The sequence below is a fragment of the Saimiri boliviensis genome, chromosome 15 (assembly GCF_048565385.1).
Source record: "Saimiri boliviensis isolate mSaiBol1 chromosome 15, mSaiBol1.pri, whole genome shotgun sequence".
NCBI classification, from domain to species: Eukaryota; Metazoa; Chordata; class Mammalia; order Primates; family Cebidae; genus Saimiri; species Saimiri boliviensis.
This window is the reverse complement of record NC_133463.1, coordinates 10,717,292-10,729,263: the sequence shown is the minus strand read 5'-3', so window position 1 is coordinate 10,729,263 and position 11,972 is coordinate 10,717,292. Positions and strand designations below refer to the sequence as shown.

General features: G+C 49.7%; 1 non-coding gene and 1 pseudogene across 1 annotated transcript; one reads left to right on the top strand and one right to left on the bottom strand.

Annotated features, from left to right (window-relative positions):
• The first annotated feature begins 1,369 nt into the window (after positions 1 to 1,369).
• On the top strand, positions 1,370 to 1,476 carry LOC120362370 (U6 spliceosomal RNA). Its single transcript, XR_005578288.1, has one exon. It is a non-coding gene; the product is annotated as a U6 spliceosomal RNA (small nuclear RNA).
• Positions 1,477 to 2,234: 758 nt separating this feature from the next.
• On the bottom strand, positions 2,235 to 2,331 carry LOC120362457 (small nucleolar RNA U13; annotated as a pseudogene).
• Positions 2,332 to 11,972: the final 9,641 nt, after the last annotated feature.

Below are 11,972 nucleotides of genomic sequence, written 5' to 3'. Positions count from 1 at the left end.
ATTCGCCCTCCTCATTCTCCCAAAGTGCTGGGATTACAAGTGTGAGCCATCGCGCCTGGCCTTTTTTTTTTTTTTTGGACACGGAGTTTTGCTCTTGTTGCCCAGGCTGGAATGCAATGGTGTGACCTTGGCTCACTGCAAGCTCCGTCTCCCGGATTCAAGCAACTTTCCTGCCTCAGACTCCCAAGTAGCTGGGATTACAGGTATCGGCCACCACACCAGGCTAATTTTTGTATTTCTAGTAGAGACAGGGTGTCTCTATGTTGGTCAGGTTGGTCTCGAACTCCCGACCTCAGGTGGTCCACTCGCCTCAGTCTCCCAAAGTGCTGGGATTACAGATGTGAGCCACGGTGCCTGGCTCACCTGTTAGGAACTGGGCAGGCAGCACAGCAGGTGAGCAATGGGTGGGCGAGGGAGGCTTCATCTGTGTTCACAGCCACTCCTTATTGCTGGTGTCACCGCCTGAGCTCCACCTCCTGTCAGATCAGTGGCAGTGTTAGAGTCTCATAGGAGCTCAAACCCTACTGTAAACAGCACGTGCAAGGGAGCTGGGCTGCGTGCTGCTTATGAGAATCTAATGCCTGTTGATCTGTCACTGTCTCCCATCACCCCCAGAAGGGACCGTCTAGTTTCAGGAAAACAAGCTCAGGGCTCCCACTGATTCTACATTACGGTGAGTTGTGTATTTCATTACATATTACAATGTAATAATGATAGGAGTGGGCTGGGTGCAGTGGCTCATGCCCGTCATCCCGGCACTTTGGGAGGCTGAGGCAGGCAGATCACCTGAGGTCAGGAGTTCAAGACCAGCCTGGCCAACATGGTGAAACCCTGTCTCTACTAAAAGTATAAAAACTAGCCAGGCATGGTGGCAGGAACCTGAAATCCCAGCTACTTGGGAGGCTGAGGCAGAATTGCTTGAACCCAGGAGCAGAGGTTGTAGTTAGCCAAGATCGCAGCATTTTGGGAGGCTGAAGTGGTAGATCACCTGAAGTCAGCAGTTCAAGACCAGCCTGGCCCAGTGGTGAAACCCCATGTCTAATAAAAATACTAAAATTAGCTGGGTGTGGTGGTAGGAGCCTATAATCCGAGCTACTCAGGAGGCCGATGCAAAAGAATTGCTTGAACCCAGGAGGTGGAGGTTACAGTGAGCTGAGATCACATCCCTGCACTCCAGCCTGGGCAATAGAGCAAGATCCTGTCTCAAAAAAAAAAAAAAAAAAAGCAAGCCAGTTACAATGGCTTATACCTGTAATCCCAGAACTTTGGGAGGCCAAGGTGGGAAGATCACTTGAGGCTAGGAGTTCCAGGTAAACCTGGGCAACATAGCAAGACCCCATCTCTACAAAACATTTTTAAAAAATTAGCCGTGCTCGCTTTGGCAGCACATATACTAAAATTGGAATGATACAGAGAAGATTAGCATGGCCCCTGCGCAAGGATGACACACAAATTCGTGAAGCGTTCCATATTTTAAAAAAAAAAAAAAAATTAGCCAGGCATAGTGGCATGTGCCTGTAGTCTCAGCTACTCAGGAGGCTGAGGCAAGAGGATTGCTGGAGCCTAGAAGGTGGAGCCTGCAGTGAGCCATGCTTGTGCCACTGCACTCCAGCCTGGGTGACAGAGTGAGACCCTGTCTCTCAGAAAAAGAATTCAGAGTAGAGAAAGGTAGGAATTGTAAGTTCAAGCACGCCAGGTCCCAAATTTCCTGCAGAAGCGTTGATGCACACCCCAAGAAATCTGCATTCATTTCCCAATGCTGCCTCAACAAAGTACCCTAAACTTTGTGTCTTCAACCACAGAGATTTATTCTCACAGTTCTGGAGGCCAGAGTCTGAAATCAAGGGGTTTTTGTTTGTTTGTTTGTTCTTCCTGTGAAGGCTGTGAGGGAGGGTCTGTCCCAGGTCTTGCTCCCGGATTCTCAGAGCCTCCCGAGTTCCTTGGCTTGTAGGTGGTCTTCTGTCTCTGTCTTGACATTGTCTTCCCTTTGTAGGTGTCTTTGTCCATATATCCCCTTTTTATAAGGACACCAAGCACATGAGATTAGGATTCACCCTCATTACCTCAGCTTAGCTTGATCACGTGTGAAGAGCCTATTTCGAAATAAGGTCCCTTCCACAGACCCTGCGGCATAGGGCTTCAGCGTCTTTCGGAGAAACCAGGACAAGACATAATGCTATAGATTTGCAAATATTTTTAGTTTGAGTTTCTGGGTTTTATTTTTTTCTTTTTCCCCTCAGTTCGGTGATGTGATGATATCGTAACAAGTTTTGAGGAAAGCGCATATCATACAATAGCATGAAAACCCAATTGTCATGCTTAGGTTTGGGTTTCTTAATTTTAATTTTTCTTGAGGCAGGGTCTTGCTCCATTACTCCGGCTGGAGGGCAGTGGTGCAAACATGGCTCACTGCAGCCTCGACCTTCTGGGCTCCAGCGATCTTCCCACCTCAGCCTCCCAAAGTGCTAGGATTACAGGAATGAGCCACCACCCCCAGCTGTTCACTGTTTTTTGTTTGTACCTTGCTGTTTTTACTCAAAAATACACCTTTACTGCTGAGCATGCTGGCTCATGCCTGTAATCCTCATGACTTTGGGAGGCCAAGGCAGGTGGATAACTTGAGGTCAGGAGTTCAAGACCAGCCTGGCCAACATGGTGTAACGCCTTCTCTACTAAAAATACAAAAATGAACTGGGCATGGTGTGGTGCATGCCTGTAATTCCAGTGACTTGGGAAGCTGAAGCGGAACTCCTTGAACCCTGGAGGCGGGGGTTGCAGTGACCAAGTTCATACTACGACACTCCAGACTGGGTGGCAGAGCGAGATTCTGACTCAAAAAAAAAGAAAAAAAAAAATATATATATATATATATGCATACACACACACACAGATATCTTGGCAGTCTTTATTTCAGCATTCGCTGGTACAATTTAAATTCTATGGTAAATTTCATTTAGATTAATACAATCTAAATACTATTCTATTAAGTTCTACAACTAAAAAAAATAGGCAATGCATTTAAATGATTCAAAGTTCATAAGCTATGAAAGAGTATAGAACTGAGTTTCCCATACGGCAGCCAGTGGCATATGTGTTTATTGAAATCTAAGTGAGGCCGGGTATCGTGGCTCATGCCTGTAATCTCAGCACTTTGGGAGGCTGAGTCAGGTGGCTCACCTGAGGTCAGGAGTTTGAGAGCAGCCTGACCAACATGGTGAAACTCCATCTCCACGAAAAACACAAAAAGTAGCCAGATGTGGTGGTGAGCCCCTGTAATCCCATCTACTTGGGAAGCTGAGACAGGAGAACTGCTTGAACCTGGGGAGCAGAGGTTGCGGTGAACCAAGATTATGCAACTTCACTCCAGCATGGGCAACAGAGCAAGACTCCATCTCAAAAAAAAATTAAAATAAAAATCCAAATGAATTAACATGAAAGAAAATGAAAGATTTGGTTCTTTGGCTGCATGGGCCACACTTCAGTTGCTGCACAGCTGCAGGTGGCCCTGAAACATGGTTTTCTTTGCAAAAAGTTCTATTGGTTGGTGCTGGTGCAGCCTTAAAGCCTCTATCCCACCCCTTCTGAAAGCCAACCACTGTAAGGGTTGTTTTGGTGATTCCTTTCCGAGATGATCTATGCACACAATCAGCACGTGGAGTTTGTATATCCACTTAAAAAAAATCAGAGTCTCCTGTGTAGTGTGAATGACCATGTAATAGTCTATGGAATGGATTGTATTCACTAGTTTCATAGTGAAGTGCTCTTGAATTTTCCCAGGTTTCCTCTGTTACAATTATTGTGGTGAACACCATTGTCTCTGCAGAGTAAATTCTTACAGTGAAATTCCCTGGCCACAAGGTTTATGTGTTTTTCTCATTTCTTTTCTCTTTCCTTTCTCTCCCTCCCTTTATTCCCTCTTTTCCTCTTCCTACTCCTTTCCCTCATCTCTTTTCCCCCTCTTTTCCACCCCCTTTTCTCTCTCCCCCACTTTTCTCTTTGTTTTTCAAGGTCTTATATGCAATGGCATGATCCTAAATAACTGCAGCCTTGAATCCCTGGACCCAAGCAATCCTCTTGCCTCAGCCTCCCAAGTAGCTGGGACTAAGGCCTGTGCCACCATGCCCTTCTATTTTTTTATTTTTTTTTATTTTTATTTTTTTTTGGTGAAGTTGGGTCTTACTATGTTGTCAAGCTCATTTTCATCTTAGTAGGTGCTTTTCAAGGGTTCTTACCCAAGGGTACCTGGATGGAACTTAGTGAGTCACTTGAAGCCCTTTTTATTGTGTTGAAGCTTTGTGTCTGTCTCTTCCATCCTGGGGAGAAGATTTAAAACTTCTATCCCCTTTTCAAGCAGATGGGTGATTTCAACAAGTATACAAATGTTGGGAGGCTGAGGTGGGAGGATCGTATGAAGTCAGGAATTTCGGATCAGGCTGGCCAAGAAGGTGAAGCCCTGTCTCTACTAAAAATATAAAACTTATCTGGACTTGGTGGTGCACGCCTGTAGGCCTAGCTTCTCAGGAGGCTGAGGCAGGCGAATTGCTTGAATCTAGAAGGTGGAACTTGCAGTGAGTTGAGATCGCGCCACTGCACTCCAACCAGGGTACAAATAGCAGCTTTAGACTTGATCCTGCCAGGCATGACCACTGGGCATGTTCAGCAATGGATCACCCAATTCTGCCTCACTTTCCAGTGTCTTCTCAGAGGCCTGGAGTGGAGCTTCTGAAGCTGGGGCAGGATGTCTTGCTGCATACTCTCTCCACTTCCACCTGTGCCGTCAGCCTGGGTGGGGAGATGACCCATGTCAGCGGAGAGCCATCTTCCTCCTAAAGCCCCACCTGTCTGATGGCTGAGACTTCGGCCTCATTTCCAGAACTCCCAGGGGCCCTTGAATGTCTCATCATTTGCGAAATGTGCAAGCACAGATTGCCTGTACCTCCCCTCAGACCTTCCTGCCGCTCCCTATAGAGCTGTCTAAAGCCTGGAAATGTTTATTTGCCTTTGGAGAAATTCTAGTTCCATCCACCACAGACTCATCACAATTACAGTAACAACTGGCGCTCTGTAACTTCCTGGAGCCTGTTCCAGCAGACAGGAGTTCCCTTCTTCAAGTGCTCTTTGTAACCCCATACAAGATGAGGAAACTGAGGCAGATGAGCTCATGAATACAAAGTGCCAGAGCTTGGGTTCAACTTGTCTCAAAGTTTATGGGATTTAAGGTTGGTGTGGGAAGTGTTCTGTTTGGCACTCCCTACCCCGGTGTGTGGGGGTTGTGTCCTGGGTTGCCTGGAGAGCCTGTTTACGCCTGCTAACCTGACGCATTTGTGACTTGTGTTCTCTTTAACTGCAAGGTGTTGTGGTTTGGGAGACAAATTCTGTGCTCACCCTGTTCACATGCATCCTGAGGAAGCTCTGATACCACCGCACAGCCTCTGATACACACTGGAGAAAGCCGGCACTAGGATGTGCCTGTCAGCAGGAAGAGCTGCGAGCATCTACATCCACATGTAGACATATCTGTACACATACATTCATATACACACATGCCTATATATACGCATCTTCACACGCATCCACACACGTCTGTATACACACATTCATCTACATAGACACATCCCTGTACACATTGCTGTACACACACATCCATGTCAACACATTCATACACACATATCTGTATATTTCCATATATCTATATACATACGCATCTATACACATCCATGTACAGATACATCTGTACACGGATGCATACACATTGGTGGGGATCAGGGAAACAGCATTAAGTAGTGATGGTCTGGTAATAGCGAGTATTGTTTTGACTTCTTTTGGGTGAATTGACTAGCTAGTGGCTATCGGAGGGGTATGTGGGGTGGGATGTGTCTGCAGGTTGGCACGGCCATCAAAAGATGGCATTTGTAGTTGCTTATGGCTTTTCTAGAGGATCTCCGGTGTGGGGCCTTGGAGTGTAGTGAGCTGTCCCCATGGCCCACCTGCCAGTGTCTGCACCAGTGACCAACAATGTTGTGGCTTTCACTGGCCTTCTCAAGGACTTTGGATTTTACTGTAGGAAAACGCTAGTGTGCCGTCATTTGACATGTCTGGTCACCACGTGGAGATCAGTTACCAACGGCAGGATGGGAGCCAGGAGGGCCAGGAGGATGTTCCAGTGAGACAGGCACGGTAACCAGGGCTGGAGCTGGTGCACCCCGGAGGTGACAGATGGAGTTGATTCTAGTCACATTCCATAGCAAAGGTCGACTGAGTTCCTGATGGATCCCAGGGGGTCGTCAAGGAGAGAAGAGGAGTCCTTTGTATTTATGTCTGAGTTTGTAACACAGGTTTCTAACTTTGAGAAATCTGGAGTTTAAAAAATTGAGGAAGGCTGGGCATAGTGGCTCATGCCTGTAATCCCAGCACTTTGGGAGGCCAAGGTGGGCGGATCACTTGGGCTCAGGAGTTTGAGACCATCCTGGCCAACATGGCAAAACTCTGTCTCTACTAAAAATAGAAAAATTAGCTGGGCACTGTGGTGTGTGCCTGGCATCCCAGCTACTTGGGAGGCTGAGGCAGGAGAATCACTTGAACCTAGGAGGCGAAGGTTGCAGCGAACCAGGATCCTGCCACACTGCACTCCAGCCTGGGTGACAGAGTGAGACTCCGTCTCAAGAAAAAACAGTTGGGGAAGGATCAGCATAGAAAGCCGTTAGCTGGGCTGTCTCCTGCCCTCTCTCTAGTCCCAGCTTGTGTGGTCATGGCTGGGCCTGGTGGCCAAGCCTGTCATTCCACGTGCCACCAAGGCCTTTTCAGGATAGAGTGACCTGCAGTTACCCATGGTCAGCAAGGCTGAGTGGTTCCAGCCACAGCTGGAGATGAAACTGGTGATGGGGGCAGCCCTGTCATCTTTACAGGGAACATCATGTGGCAGGTGGGCAGCAGGCTGGCCTCTCCGCATTGCTGAGCCATCTGCCGAGTGACGAGACCCACGTGACAGGGTATGAGACCCCTTGTGCCCCGTCTCCTCTGTGGCCAGGCTAGGGTGTGGGCCAAATGCCTCCTGATGGTCATCAACCCAGCCTCTCAATATCAACATCCCATCTAAGGACAGATGCAGGCTTCATGTGAGCCTCCAGAACCTCCACCAACCTCCAGCTGCCCCCACAAACCTCAAAATAGCAGCTTTTGGGTTGTTTTTATTCTCACCCACGATAAGAAACACATGTAACATGACATAAAATACACTGGGCATTTTAAACACACACAGGCTGAGCAGGTGCTGGCCCTGTGCCAGAGCCGGGGTGGTGGCACCTGGGTGTGCAGCTTATGGGTTCTGAAAGATTCCAAGGTAAGGACAGGAGATGGGGCTGGGGGCACTTGGAGCGGTGGCTGTTGATCACCTCATGTGGATGTTTGGGAGTCATAACAGCTGGCCCAGTTACACCTGTGTGTTCTGGATGACCTTCAGAGTTGCAGAAGCAGAACCCTCAGAAGGTGAAATTTACCCGACAACCCATGATATGTGGTTAATTCTTTGTCATCTATCCTATTTGATTTTGTTTCATTCTACTTTATTTTTTTTTGAGACAGAGTCTCATGCTGGGACTGGATGCAATGGTGTTATCTTGGCTCACTGCAGCCTCTGCCTCCTCGGTTCAAGTGATTCTCCTGTCTCAGCCTCCCGAGTATCTGGGAATACAGGTACCTGCCACCACACCTGATTTTTTTATTTTATTTTATTTTTTTATTTTTTAGTAGAGACCAGCTTTCACTATGTTGGCCAGGCTGGTCTCGAACTCCTGACCTCAAGAAATCTGCCTGCCTTGGCCTCCCAAAGTGCTGGGATTACAGGCATGAGCTGCTGTGCCTGGCCTCATTCTACTTTATTTTTGGGCCAAGCACAGTGTACCACGCCTATAATCCTAGCACTTTGGGAAGCCAAGGCAGGAGGATTGCTTGAGCCCAGGAGTTCAAGACCAGCCTGGGCAACATAGTGAGACCCCCATTTCTACAAAGAAACAAAAATTAGCCAATGTGGTGGCACATGTCTGTAGTACCAGCTACTTGGGAGGCTGAGGTGGGAGGATCGATTGAGCCTGGGAGGTCAAGGCTGCAGTGAGTTGTGATCAGGCTTCTCTGTGGCCTGTTGTGCAGGGCGCAGGTGTTGGCTCTTCAAGGAGCCCCCAACCCCAAGGCCCGTGGGTATTCCCGAGTCCCCTCTTTGCCTGGCAGTGCGGGTGTTGGTCCCTGGGGGCTGACCCTTTCACCTGCCTGCTGTCTGTCCCTGCAGCACTGTTGGAAAGGAAGAAGGATGGACGGTGGCCGCCCTAGGTGCCGAGCTCTTCATGCCAGGGCTGGCAGGGCTGCGTGCCCGATGCCTGCTGCAGCAGCGGTGCTGGCTCTGGACCAACTCCCTGAGGATCCAGTATAGCCTCCTGGGTAAGGCACCGCAGGCCTGGCTGCGGGGCAGGTGGAGGTGGCAGGGCCTGCCCTGTTTTCTGCGGCTGTGGCTCTGGGTCTGGCTCTGTGAGCTAAGATATACTGTCACCACAGGATTTTCCATTAGTCATTCTGTGGGCTCTGAGTAGGACTGAGTATTTGCTCATTAAAAAAAAAAAAAAAAAAAAAAAAAAAAAAAAAAAAAGGTGGGTCTGTTGAGACATTCATCCATCTCTTAAGACCTCCCCATGAACAGGTTCTAATGGAGTGACAGGTGAAGTAGAGCACAGGGCCAGTGGGACATGGCTGAGGCCAGGTTGGACTGGGCCCTCCTCCTCTTGGAGCCCTGGTGGAGAGCTGCCTGGCAGAGGAGGGCAGGGGTCTCTTGATCAATCCTCATAGCTCAGGCGAAGCAGCCGGTGCACCAGTGTGCAGCACCAGCCAGAGGCTACAGACTGAAGCAGCTCAGATGGTACCTACAGGCTGGAGCTGGGCCATGAGCTCTACTGCACACAGATCCCAGCCTTTAGCCACAAGGTGGGTGCCCAGGCCAGGTGGGACATCCAGAGAGAGCACCAGAGTCAAGCAAGTGGTGATCTGAGTACCCTGAGCTCATCCCCAAAGAGATGAAGTTGCTCCCAATAGCAAGGCCATATAGGAATGGATCCAGGGCTGGCACTTCAGCCTCAGACTTATATCTATTCATCCGAGGTTGCTTGAGGCCAGGAGGCAAAGGTTGCAATGAGCCAAGATGGTGCCACTGTACTCCAGCCTGGGCAACAGAGTGAGATCTTAAAAAAATAGCTGGGTGCAGTGGCTCATGCTTATAATCCCAGCACTTTGGGAGGCTGAGGTGGGCAGACCATGAGGTCAGGAGTTCGAGACCAGCCTGGCCAACATGGTGAAACCCTGTCTCTACTAAAAATACAAAAATTAGCTAGGCGTGATGGCAGGTGCCTGTAATCCCAGCTCCTCTGGAGGCTGAGGCAGGAGAATTGCTTGAACTGGAGGTGAGTTACGGGAAGCACTGGGACAAGAGCAGCAGCAAGAGGCACCTCTGTGTCAGCCAGACCTTCAAGAATGACTCAGGGCCCACCCTGAGCAATCACTTTATGGAGGTGGGTGCAGCCACTGCAGCAGAGCCATGCCCTGTGAGCCCAGTGTGGATGGTGGAAGGTAGGGAACCCCTCATGGCCCTCTGGCCCTGACTGCCAGGATGCAGGCAGCTGAAACTCAGCCTTGGTGACTTTCCCTTTTGCATCTCCAGCACCATGTCCCCAGGAGTGAGAAATGCTTGTCACAGTGCCAAGGACTGGATGGAGGGCTTGGGAAACAGATTTCCAACTGTAAAAATGGGAGTTTTTCCTGGAGGATGGGTTATTTTGCTCAGTTAGGAATGATGGTGTGCTTGGCAACTGAACAGGTGGTGGTTCTTCTACAACACACATTTCACCTTGTAATTTTTTTCCCTTTTCACATCCAGTCCAGCAAATGGTGATTTTTTTTTTTTTTTTCTTTTTGAGATGGAGTTTTGCACTGTCACCAGGCTGGAGTGCAGTGGCACGATTTCGGCTCACTGCAACCTCTGCTTCCTGTGTTCAAGTGATTCTCCTGCCTTGGCCTCCTGAGTAGCTGGCACTACAGGCATGCACCACAATGCCTGGCTCATTTTTGTATTTTTAGTAGAGACAGGGTTTCACCATGTTGGCCAGGATGGGCTTGATCTCTTGACCTCGTGGTGCGCGGGCCTCAGCCTCCCAAAGTGCTGGGATTATAAGTATGAGCCACCATGCCTGGCCCAACCTATTTTTCATGGGCTTCTGTCTTATTCTCACAAGGTCTCCAAGCAAACATCCCTTATGCCTGCTGCCTTGGTTTCTTCAGTCTTCCGCCTGTTTTGAGTGTACAGCCTTGTTTCTGTGAAGCTCACTGCCATAGGGTCTTTCTTGTTCCACGATGAGCTCTCTGGCCATGTGGTCGTTAAATGCTCACAGTGGCTGCCCCAACTGCCCTCCTGGCAGGACTAGGAACCTGTGGCTTCTTCACCATCCGGGGCTAAGACCCTGCTCAGCGCCAGGGTGGGCATCCCTCTAACTAGCTGTTGAATGTCACCCCGCATCTTCTGCTGTGCCAGAGTCCCATGGTCACCCGCAAGGCAATGAATTTGAAAGAGTGCTCCAGAACTTGGCACACAGTGTTGGTTGTGGCTGTGACTGAGGAGGCAGGAGTGTCAGCGCAGGGAAGGGGGCCAGGGCCAGCACCAAGTGTCATCTCTCAGTCCCAGTACCTTCACATGGGATGCACTTGGCTGTTCCAGCACTATGTCACCCAGGGTGTTCAGTGGGGGCTGCCACATTGGCAGGTGCTGCTTGGCGCGGACCACACTGTCGGACTCCTAGGAAACAAGCAGGGATTCAGCATAAATCGTGTTTGTACAGTTCAGGCGCAGAGAGCCTCGTATCACTTCTAGGATTGGTGGGAACCCACCCCCAATCCAAGTTCCCAGACAACCTACGAGCAGGCCTTGCAGAGGCTGCTCGGGTCTGCTGTGATGACTCACTTGCAATCTCCAGTGCCTGCTGCTTTATTCCTTTTCCCCTGCTCCCCTACCATCTTAATCCCAGGAATAGGACCCATCTCCTTGAGGCCTGGGCTGGGTCTCTGAGCTGCCCCGAGGCCTCATGGTGGGTGGTGGCTGCCCGTTGCAAGGCGTCTGGCCACACTGAAAGGTGCCCTGGAGCTGTTGAGAGCAAGGATGGGGCATGGCTGGCAGTTGAGGATGACTAACACAGCTCTCACTGTCCCCTCCCTCTCCAGGTGGCCCACCAGATGCTATCCTGGGCTGAGGCCATGCTCTCATGGGCACTGAAGAGGCTCTGCAAACCCCTGCTGGACCTGTATGTCCTTGCAGCCAGGTAACGCAGGGTTGGGAGTGGTGCATCAGCGTTCCTGCCACTTATCAGGTGCGATGCCGAATGCTTTGACACGCACTGACTCCTCTGACCGCCCTGCACAGAGGCTTCTTCACTCCCCAGTTCACAGGAGAGGAAGCTGGGGTTTCTTCCTCACTCCATAGAGACCTCATGAGCATGGTCCTAGTGCAGGCAGGATTTTAGGAGCTGCTGTAGAGGAGCACAGTGGGCCAGGGTGACTCCTGCCTTCAAAAAGCTCAGTTTTACTCAGAGACAGACACGAGGCAAAGGAAATCATCTACAGCAGGGTGTGCACAGCTCCCTGTAGAGAGCCTGAGAGTCACCTCTTAAGGTCATTCTGCTCTGTCACATTTCCTTGCTTTTGTTTTGTAATCATCTTTTTTTCTGAGATGGAATCTTGCTCTGTCACCCAGTCTGGAGTGCAGTGGTGTGATCTCAGGTCATTGCAACCTTTACCTCCTGAGTTCAAGAGATTCTCCTGCCTCAGCCTTCCGAGTTGCTGGGACTACAGGTGTATGCACTGCCGCACCTAGCTACTTTTTTTTTTTTTTTTTTTTTTTTTTTTTTGCATTTCTAGTAGAGACAGGGTTTTGTCCCTCCAGGCTGGTC